The sequence below is a fragment of the Triticum dicoccoides genome, chromosome 3A, assembly GCF_002162155.2.
Source record: "Triticum dicoccoides isolate Atlit2015 ecotype Zavitan chromosome 3A, WEW_v2.0, whole genome shotgun sequence".
Taxonomy (NCBI): domain Eukaryota; kingdom Viridiplantae; phylum Streptophyta; class Magnoliopsida; order Poales; family Poaceae; genus Triticum; species Triticum dicoccoides.
Window position 1 is genome coordinate 679,635,452 of NC_041384.1, and position 10,583 is coordinate 679,646,034.

Below are 10,583 nucleotides of genomic sequence, written 5' to 3' on the forward strand. Positions count from 1 at the left end.
ACCATGCAAAGATGTCCCGATTCTCACGGAGGAAATCGACGAGCTCGCCTTCCTATTTGCTATCCAGGTTCGCCCCAATGGTGGCAAACCTTTCTGGGTGCTCTGGGTCCAGAGGTACCTTCTTCGTTTCTTTGGCCGGCTGGAAAGAACCTTGGGCATCACACTCCTTGGGGTCGGGGGACAGGGTCGGCTGCTTGCCGGCCATGGCCATGACTCGATCTAACATCTTCTTCTCCTCGGCAATAACGAGGGACTCGGCCAACCGGCTGCTAGCTGCTGCACACTCGGCGGATTTCTTGTAGTCTCCGCTTATGGTGATGATGCCCTTGGAACTTGGTATCTTCATCTTGAGGTAGGCGTAGTGGGGTACAGCCATGAACTTGGCCAGGGCAGGGCGGCCAAGCAATGCATGGTAAGGGCTCTCCAGATCTACTACTTCAAACCACACTGCTTCTCGGCGGAAATGATCCTTGTCTCCAAAGAGGACATCTATCTTGATCTTGCCGATTGGGGAACAAGATAGGCCGGGTACGATGCCATGGAACACGGTCCGACTGGGCATGAGCTGCTTCGTCTTGATGCTTAGATTCTCCATGGTGTCACGGTACAGTATGTTGATGTTGCTTCCGCCATCTATCAGCGCGCGGGAGAACTGGGCAGCCGGCCTTTCTGTGGCGAGGGTGGCGTCTAAGACCAATGCATAAGAGCCGGGAGACGGCATCACCTCTGGGTGATCGTCCCGGCTCCAGCTAATCGGCCTTTCTGACCAGTGCATGAACTCAAGGTTGCTGGAGGCGACTGCATTGACTTCTTGGTGCTGTCGGCGCCGGCTACGTCGGTCTTCCGGCTGGCTTGTGAAGACGACGTAGGCGGCATGTTCATCGGGGAACTCGTCTTGAATGGCTCCGACTGCTGGCCGAGCGGCCGGCTGTTGAGGGGCCGGGGGCGGCTGACCAGCAGGCGGAGGCGGCTCTATCCCCTTGCCCTGGGAGATTCGCTTGAGCCAGTGACATTTCCGGGTCGTGTGGTTGGAGGGCCTCGCGCCGCTATGGAACTTGCAGGGGGCATCAAGTGCTTGCTCGTAGGAGAAAGCCGGCTGCCAACCCGGCCTGCCGCCCTTCGGCTTCTTGGGCGCGGGCGGCCCTTCGGCTGGTTCGTCTTCGACTGTTGCTACCTGCCGACTGGTGGAAGGCGGCGCGGGACCCTTGCGCTTGTGGTCGTTGTGGTACGGGCGTCGGCTGGAGTCTCCAGCAGGCGTCTTGGGACCCGGGGCGAGCAGCTTCCCGGAGGCGTCTACTCGAAGCTTGGTCTTCATGGAGGAGTCGGCTGTGGCATATTTATCTGCTATGACTAGCAGCTCGTCGAGGGTAGTCGGCTCGTCACAGAGGAGCCAATGCTTGAGGAGGGTGCCTTCTCGGCACCCGGCGGTGAAGTACTCTATGGCTTGAACCTCGTGCACCCCTTCGCAGGAGTTGCGGAGCTCGGCCCAACGCATGAGGTAGTCGCGGGTTGACTCATGGGGCCCTTGGACACACAAGGAGAGCTGTCGGGGCTTGGGAGCCCGCTTGTAGGTGCTGGTGAAGTTGCGGATGAAGGCTTCTGTGAAGTCTAGCCAGTTGTTGATGCTGTAAGGCTTGAGGCTGTTGAGCCAGGTGTGCGCCGTGCCTTGGAGCATGAGGGGGACATACTTCACGGCAACACGCCTGTTGCCATTTGCTATGCGAACCGCTGTGGAGTAGTCGATCAACCAATCTTCCGGCTTCACGGAGCCGTTATACTTGGGCGTGTCTCTTGGGAGCGAGAACCCTTTGGGGAACGGATCATCGCAGATGCAGGGGCCGAAGCAAGGTGGGCCGACATCATCTTCTTCTTCCAGGGCCAGGGATCGCGCCAAGCAGTCGATCTGGTGGCGGGCGTCATTCTCGCCGACTCCTTCGCAGCGACCCAGTCGGCCGCTGAGAGTCGGATGCATGACAGGCGGTGGTGTGGGATATCTCTCCCCACGAGGCGGAGGAGGAGGTGGGTTTCCTCGCCGCTCCACAGCTCGAGGACGGCCTTCTGCATCACGCTCGATGGAGATTCGAGTCCGGCTGTGACTCGGAGCCGGCTCCTTTTCTTTCCCTGCATGGGTGTTACCAGCCATCGGTGTTCGCGACGTCGCACTGTCCTCTCGGCGCCGGGGAAGACTTTCGACACGGACGCCATCTTCATGCTGCTCCGCGGCAGCGTCGATAAGCTGCTGGATGCATCTGGTCATGTAAGGGAGCTCGTCAGGCCCCAGTTTATCCAGCTCGTCTACGGCCGTCTGGGCGGCGCGTAGGTTCTCGAGAGGCGTGGCATAAATTGGGCGGTCCGCTCCCAACATGTCGGTGATGGCCGCGCCGCATTTCTTGATGACGCCAACGCGGCTCGGCCCGTCAGGAGGTGGCGTGCCGAAGGCGGCGCGGTCAACTTCGCGCTGGTGAGCCTCGGTGAGGCGTCTCATGGAAGCTAGCTTCTGGCCCTCTGCAACGAGGGCGAGGCGGCGTGCCTCCAGTGTTTCTACGTCAGCGTCAGCCGAGATGGGGGCGGACAAGTCGTGCAACGCCATCTGCAAGGTGTCGTGGGCGTTTCCGCCAGAGGCGGCGCCGTGGCTGATGACCAGTACCTCGGTGATGGCACTGCCGCTGCTGTCCGCTCGAGGAAGAGGGTCGTTGATGATGACTACGTTGGTGGGGAAGGCGTCAAGCGATGCTGTGTCAGAGTCGACAAGCATCGGGTCGGTGGAGCCAACCGACTCCAAGTCCGCAGCGGGCTCGCTGGAAACGTGGAATTGGTCGAGGAGGCTGACGAGGTGGCTCTCGAGGCAGCCGGTGCCCGCGTCGGACGCGGGCTCGTCGGAGATACGAGCCTCGCCAAGAAGATCGGCGTGGTAGCTCGCCGCGCAGGCGTTAGCAACGCCTTGCAGCGCGTCGGGGCAAGCGCCATTGGGCAAGCCAGGCTGGCTACGCTCATGGGGAAGGAAGAGGGTTCCCGTCCAGAGCAGGTCTCCGGACGGCGGTGCACCTGGCCCCACGGTGGGCGCCAAATGTTGGGTGGTTGGGGCGACATATGCCAACGGATGGCTTATCATTGTGGGAGCCAATAAAACGTCACTGGTGCCTGGAAACGGGATAAGGCGAAGACATGCACGCCGGCGAATCTTACCCAGCTTTGGGGATCTCCGTGGAGATAACACCCCTACTGCTGCTCTGCGGGGTCTCCGCATGATCACTATGGCAAAGTGTGTACAAGGTTGCTCCTTGAGCTGTTCGGAGGGAAGAAGAAGAAGGGCAGGGCTAGGTTTCTTCTCCCCTCGATGTGTTGTCTAAAACTCCTAGGAAGATATCTCCCTGTGCATTGGGCGCCCTGGGGGTTTATATAGGCCTACCCTCCAGGGGTACAATGGTAATCCAGCTGGGCATGGGCCCTAGTTGTCTGCGTCTACGCTTGCCGGCTTCTCCGCCGGCTGATGGGGCCCACCGACTGGTGGGCCCACCGGCTGCTGGCTTTATAGTCGACAGGCCGGTCCCACCACTTGGGGGTCTTGTCGGGGGCTGGTTACTGTTGCCCCACCCCTGGTGACATGGGCTTCGTCGTGGTAAGCATGGCTACGGTGCCACCGCTGGGCGGCATATCACTGTAGCCTTACCCCGTCTTGTCTTCTTAATGAGGCGCGTCCCTTGAGGGGAGGGACTAGCCGGCTTCTGGGAGCTGGATATACCCCAGGCCGACTGCAGGAGGCCTGGCCGCCTTCGGGCGTCTTCTTGACCGATGGGGCCCGCAGCCCATGGGTCGTACTGACAGCTCGCCGTGGGTGATGTCACAGTCAACATGGCAACAATGCTGCGCCGGACTGGGATGGCCACCCTGCACGGCTCACTGTGGCCATGCGCGTCCCGGGATTCGGGGGTGGCAGGCTTTATTGTAGCCACGCCCCGTCTCGTCGCCGTTATGTGGGTGTAGACTTTGAGGGCACGGTCTTGGCCGCTGGTTGGGGGCTGGCTTCTGGGAGGCGGCCCTCTTGTGGCCGGCTTCTGGAAGCCGGCCCTCTCGTGGCTGGCTTCTTGGAGCCGGCCCTCTTGCGGCCGGCTTTTGGCAGCCGGCCCTCTCGTGGCTGGCTTCTCGGAGCCGGCCCTCTTGTGGTTTCCCTTGCGAGGTCTTGAGGCAGGGCCGCCTTCGTCCAGCCGCTCTGAGAGGTAGCCGGCTGGAGGAAGACGGCCCCACGCCTTGGATCTTGAAGGTTGGAATGGCTTGTAATTTTTCTGAAGTGCCAGGGGAGCCGGCTGGGCTACCCGTGGCTATTTAGTCCGACACTCATGTTCTTCACTTAAATTTGTTTGAGCTTATCAAAAGCAACATATGAAACTAGTCCCAAAGTGATAGATATTCAAGAGGGATATAATAAAAACTTTCATGAAGATCATTGGACAAAATAAACTTGATTCTTTGTAATAGTTTTGAGATATGATGATAGTGATATGTGAGTCATGTTGGTGAGTAATTATGCTTTAGTAAGAATATTGGTGTTAAGGTTTGTGATTCCCAATGCAAGCACGAAAGTCAATAGTTATGCAATGAAATTACATCCTACTTGTGGTGCATTATTCGTTGTTAGTTATGCTTAATACCCGTTTATGTGATTTTTCATTTCTTGGTTGGTTGCTTCTCAATCTTTTTGCTAGCCTCCACGTGTACTAAGTACAAATACTACTTGTGCATCCAAAATCTTTAAAACCAATTTTTCCATATGAGTCCACCATACCTACCTATATGCGGTATTTTCGTGCCGTTCTAAGCAAATTTGTATGTGCCACCTCTAATTTTCAAAATGAATTTCCTTTTTGTGTCCTCGTACTGCTAATGAAGCGGTAGGGGGTGGCCAATATTTTCCATGCTAGATGTGTTATTCTCAAGATGAGTGTTTATTCACTTGTCATTGCACGAGAGTATGGCAGTAATAGGGATGCCCAATCTCGAAATGAATTATTTTACTTTATGTTGTCGAATAATAAATTTCTTGGAAAGTGTTGGTATGGAAGGCGCCTGTGGATACAGCTAGCCATGGATTGTGAAAGAATGGTGGAAAAACGAATAAACTTTATTTTCTGTTTGGGAACCACCTATGATATATCTAGCATGAAAAGTGTTGGGAATTACTCGGTCGTTTTCGTTGACGGGAAAAGTATGCCTCTCAAAAAAATGTATCTCTCAAATTTTTGCTTTGAGCTCTAGCACCTCTACAAATCCCTACTTCCCTCTGCGAAGGGCCTATCTATTTACTTTATACAATTTTTATTTTTACTTGAGTCTCCATCTTCTCTTATAAAGAACCAACTAAGGGGCACTATGATCATACTTGAGCATTGGATGTAGCTAATATGCGAGTGTGTTTCATGAATGGATCAATGATTGAGCATGATGGGCTAGGGATAACTTTCTTTACTGTTGATATTTTGAAAGACATGGTTGCTTGTTGATATGCTTGAGTATTGAAATCTTCATGTCAAAACTAGACTATTGCTTTGAACCATACCAAATGTCCATAATACAAAAGAAAAAAGAATATGTGATGAACATGTAAGGCAACATTCCTCATCAAAAATTTTGTTTTTATCATTTACCTAATCGAGGACGAGTAGGAATTAAGCTTGGGGATGTTGATACGTCTCCAACGTATCTATAGTTTTTGCTTGTTCCATGCTGTTATATTATCATTCTTAGATTTTTACAATCATTTTATAGCAACTTTATATCATTTTGGGGGACTAACCTATTGACATAGTGCCCAGTGCCAGTTGTTGTTTTTGCTTGTTTTTTACTTTGCATGATATCAGTACCAAACGGAGTCCAAACGTAGCGAAATTTTTTGGAGAATTTTTTTGGACCAGAAGACACAAGATGGGCCAAAGAAGTACCAGAGGGGAGGCCCGAGGTGGGCACAACCCACCAGGGTGCGCCTAGGGGGGTTGTGCCTCCCTCGGTGACCTTCCACACCGCCTCTTCACCCTATAAATACCCAAATATTCCAGAAACCCTAGGGAAGTCAATGAAACACAATTCTAGCCGCCGCAAGTTCCAGAACCACGAGATCCAATCTAGACACCATCACGGAGGGGTTCATCATCCTCATTGGTGCCTCTCGTATGACGTGCAGACGGCTTCGAAAGTTGCCTCTCCAGATGGGATTCTTCACCGACTTCGTCCTCGTTTGATCCCACGAGATCCTTCACCCCTAAAGAAGATATTGGGAGAGGATAAGGCTCATCCAGAGCCCTTTAATGCAGCCCATCAAGGGAGGAGGCTAGGAAGACAACCTTGTATATCATTTACAACCCTAGCCACCATCTACACCATGCCATTCACTAAGAACACATCCATCTCAATTTCCATTGCCGCTCCATCACCACCATAGAGTTAGGGACAAGATCAAGCGAAGAAGAGAGGGCTCCACAATCGCGAGCACCGGACTACGGGCTGGTGCCATATCCACCGTGCCGGCACCTCCACTAGTTCCACCCCGTCACTACTCAGGATGCTGCTGACGCGACACTATGATCAGAGACCCTTTGACGAAACTGTGTGCGATGCATTAATCCCAAATAGTGATGTAAAAAAATAGTAAAAAAAGATGCAAAACGTTTGCGATGGTTGATACATCAAACGCAGTTCAGATTTTAGTTGCGTGTGCGATGCGGGGCATATGGTTCAGTTTAATGAACTATTTGCGATGAGGCAGAACAAAAGAAACGGGCAGCCAGATGAAGGCGTGTGCGATATATGGCATACAGTTCACTCGGATAAACTGTTTGTGATGAGGCGGAACAACAGAAACAGGCAGCCAAATGAAGGTGTGTGCGATATACGATATACAGTTCACTCGGATGAACTATTTGTAATTAGGCAACACAAAATAAATGGTCAGCCAGATCAAGGTGTGTACGATATATAGCATACGATTCACTCGGATGAACTGTTTTCGATTAAGCAACGCAATAGAAATGGTTCAGCCAGATGAAGGTGTGTGCAATGGAGGGCATACAGTTCATTCTGATAAATTATTTGTGTTGAGCCAAGAGAACGTAAATGTTTCACATAAACAAGATGTGTGTGATACGCGACAAACATCCAATTACATAGGTGGCTAGTACACACATGACATTTCCACACACCAAAGTAAACTATTACATGCATAATTAACTAGGATAAACGATCATCTGATCATCATCTACTTCTTGTGACGCTTGCCGCCACTGCTCTACTAGGATAAATGGAACAGTATTATTTACTGTGAATAGTGTGCTCCGTTGAGACACAAGTATATGGATCATAGCCTTGGGTGAACAGTATATGTGATGATATTATATATATTCCTGCATGCGTCGTGCTAGCTCGATGTTCCTTCTATGCTAAGTTTCCATTAATTGATGGCGTTTTATGAACACGCCACCGTGTCCCGCCATTTCCTCATCAGTTTCCCATCACCCATCGATATTGCACATAAACCTAGGCAGTGCGCGATGCACGGAGGCAACAAGCGCAGCCTGTAGCACATCCACCTTTTCCAAGCATGCCAACCCACCAAAGCGCCGCCTCTGCCATCAACCTTGTCGACGAGGAAAACAAGAGCGAGGTGCTCCCCGGCAACGCAATGGAGGACGCCGTGATGTGCGTCATTGCTAGGGTTGAGCAGACCCTTGGCGCATGGCGCTTCAGCACCGCGGATCAAGATAGGCATGTCAGCGCCGAGAGGCCGCAGCTCATCGCACAACATGATCGATGGTGCACCACAAAGCAAGCTAGGCGTGTACACGCTGATAGGCTGTGGCTCGCCGCAAGGCGAGACCGTTGGAGCACCGCAGAGTGAGAGGCGCAGCGCACCGCACAACAAGAGCGGATCCATCGGCGCTTGCTTGCTGTCGACAGGGCGTCGCAGCTAGGTACATGTCCCGTTAGTGCCCCCATTCCTCGCCAGGAGTGGGCAGAGGCCCTCTGCGCCCTACTTGCACTAGAGGTCGGCCGCGCCGTACTTGCACTAGACGCCGGTCGCGCCGTTCGCATGGGTCGCGTCGTTCGCCTTGTCCGCGCCCCGCTCGATGCCAACACGCTGGTCGTTCGGCTCGACCGCCTCCTTGGCCCAGGTGTCCACCTGGGCGCAGTAGAGGAACATGGCCATCGCATCCTCGAGCTGGTGATCTCCAATGAAATAGCCAACTCGGAGCTCGAGATCGCGCTCCAGATGTACTGCGAGCATGTCGACCGCTTGGACGAATGCCTGCACGAGTTCAGGTAGAGCCAAGAGCTGTCGTAGGCAAGGGCTGCTGGTCATGGTCTCATGGACGCATTTTATTTTGTTGAGTCATTTCGACATGGATCGCTATGTATTCACAGCAATCATAATATTGCTTTGTTTCAATGTGCGTACTCTGTTTTCCGTTCTTATATGTTCTATTTCAATGTGTGTATATATGCTTTCCATTTTGTATATGTGGATGATAACAGCTAGATACAAATTAGTATACAAAAACAGATAGAAAATGGAATTCATAATATATATTAATTGTTCATTAGTTCATCATAGAATATATATAATATCATCACATATACGTGATGATACTTAACTACTAGGTACAATGCATAAAATTGAAAATGAACAATAGTAAAACCAATAATCCCTCCTGGGGACAGTATTCCGGCAACCCCTCGCCAGTAGCTCCCTGTGCGCGGTGTCTTCCTAGTTCGGAGCTAGTACTCTCACTAGTAGAAAAAGGGTCAAACGTGAAGCACATTAGTGCCGGTTTGTATTTGAGCCGGTACTAATGGTACCATTAGTGCCGGCTCGAACGGATTTGCATTAATGCCGGTTCGTGTTGAACCTTTAGTACCGGTTCGTGGCACGAACCGGTACTAAAGGGGTGGTGGCAGGCTGGTGTCAGGCCGGGGCCCCACGATCACCTTTAGTACCGGTTCGTGGCACGAACCGGTACTAAAGGTCTAACCTTTAGTACCGTTTCGTGCCACGAACCGGTACTAAAGGGGTCTAACCTATAGTACCGGTTCGTGCCACGAACCGGTACTAAAGGTCCCATTTTCAAACTCTACCCCCCCCTGTGGATCGCCTTTTCAGTTTTAAGAAAATAAAAGAAAATAATGGAAATGTCAAAAAAAAAATAAGTTTCTCATGTGATATGTGGTCTAGTTGTTGGGAAAATTTGCAAATGTGAATTTTGACTTTATTTGCAAAATCTCTCTGAAATTTGTAAAAATGGGCATAACTTTTGCATACTAACTCGGATGAAAAAGTTTTTTATATGAAAAATCATCTACTCGAAAAGTTACATCCGAATTTAATTGCGGGAACCCCATTAAACATTTGCAAAATCCTCAAAAACCTAATAGAAAAAATTTACGGGCCTTTTAAGATCTAGAGTGGAAAAAATTGAAAAAAATTCAAACAGTGGGCAAACTGTGGTCAAACAATGGTCAAACTAATTATTCTAGAATATTAGTGTTACTAAATAATTATTTTAGTTATTTAAATTTTGGTCAAATCTGGTCAAACTGTGGTCAAATAATGGTCAAACTAATTATTCAAGAAATATTAGTGTTACTAAATAATTATTGTTTTTTAAAACAATAGTTTCAAACTCAAACAGTGAAATGTGTCACTTCATGCTCAAGCAAAATTCCTGAAGGTTAATAGGATTGACATCTTACTATTGTCAGGAAAACAATAAGTGCAGACTCGGAAACGAAGGAGAATAGAACCTGAAAGTTAAGCGTGCTCGGGCTAGAGTAGTGAGAGGGATGGGTGACCGGTCGGGAAGTTAGATGATTTGGAATGAGTGATCCACACTTGAGCAGTTAAGAGAGGTGATTAAAGACTAAATCATCAAATAATTCAGAAAAATTAAAATAAAAAAAACAAAAAAAATTCCAAAATTTTCAAAAAAAAAATTCAAAAAAAAAACCTTTAGTACCGGTTGGTAACACCAACCGGTACTAAAGGTCCCCCGTACCAGGGCGTGAGCTCACGCCACGTGGTGGCACTTTAGCGCCGGTTCGTGCCGAACCGGTACTAAAGGGGGGGGCCTTTAGTGCCGAAATGTTAGTGTCGGTTCCATAACCGGCACTAAAGGCCCTTACAAACCGGTACTAATGGTCCGTTTTCTACTAGTGTCTGCCTCCTCCGCCTCGCAGCGCTTGACGTACTGATCTGCCTCTTGCTGGCAGATGAGCGCGAACGATCTTGCCATTTTGCTGGGCACCCACCGGAGCTCCTCGTCGGTGGCACACTGGAGTTTATCGGCCCACCTCCATGCAGCGATGTGGCGCCTAGCGCCTTTGACCTTCCTCGCGAAGTGCCCGTCTTCGTACACCTCCTCCGCATGACAACGCGCCCGCCCCCAAAGCTCCACCGCCTCCTTTTTCCAGGCGGCATCACAGACTTCACAGGCCCCCTAGTACCTGGCTTCCTCCTCCGCCATCTCCTTCTTGAACGTCACTTGCCTGGCTTTCTCAGCTGACGGCAGTGACTTCCAGAGAAAATGAATGTACTGGCCCCA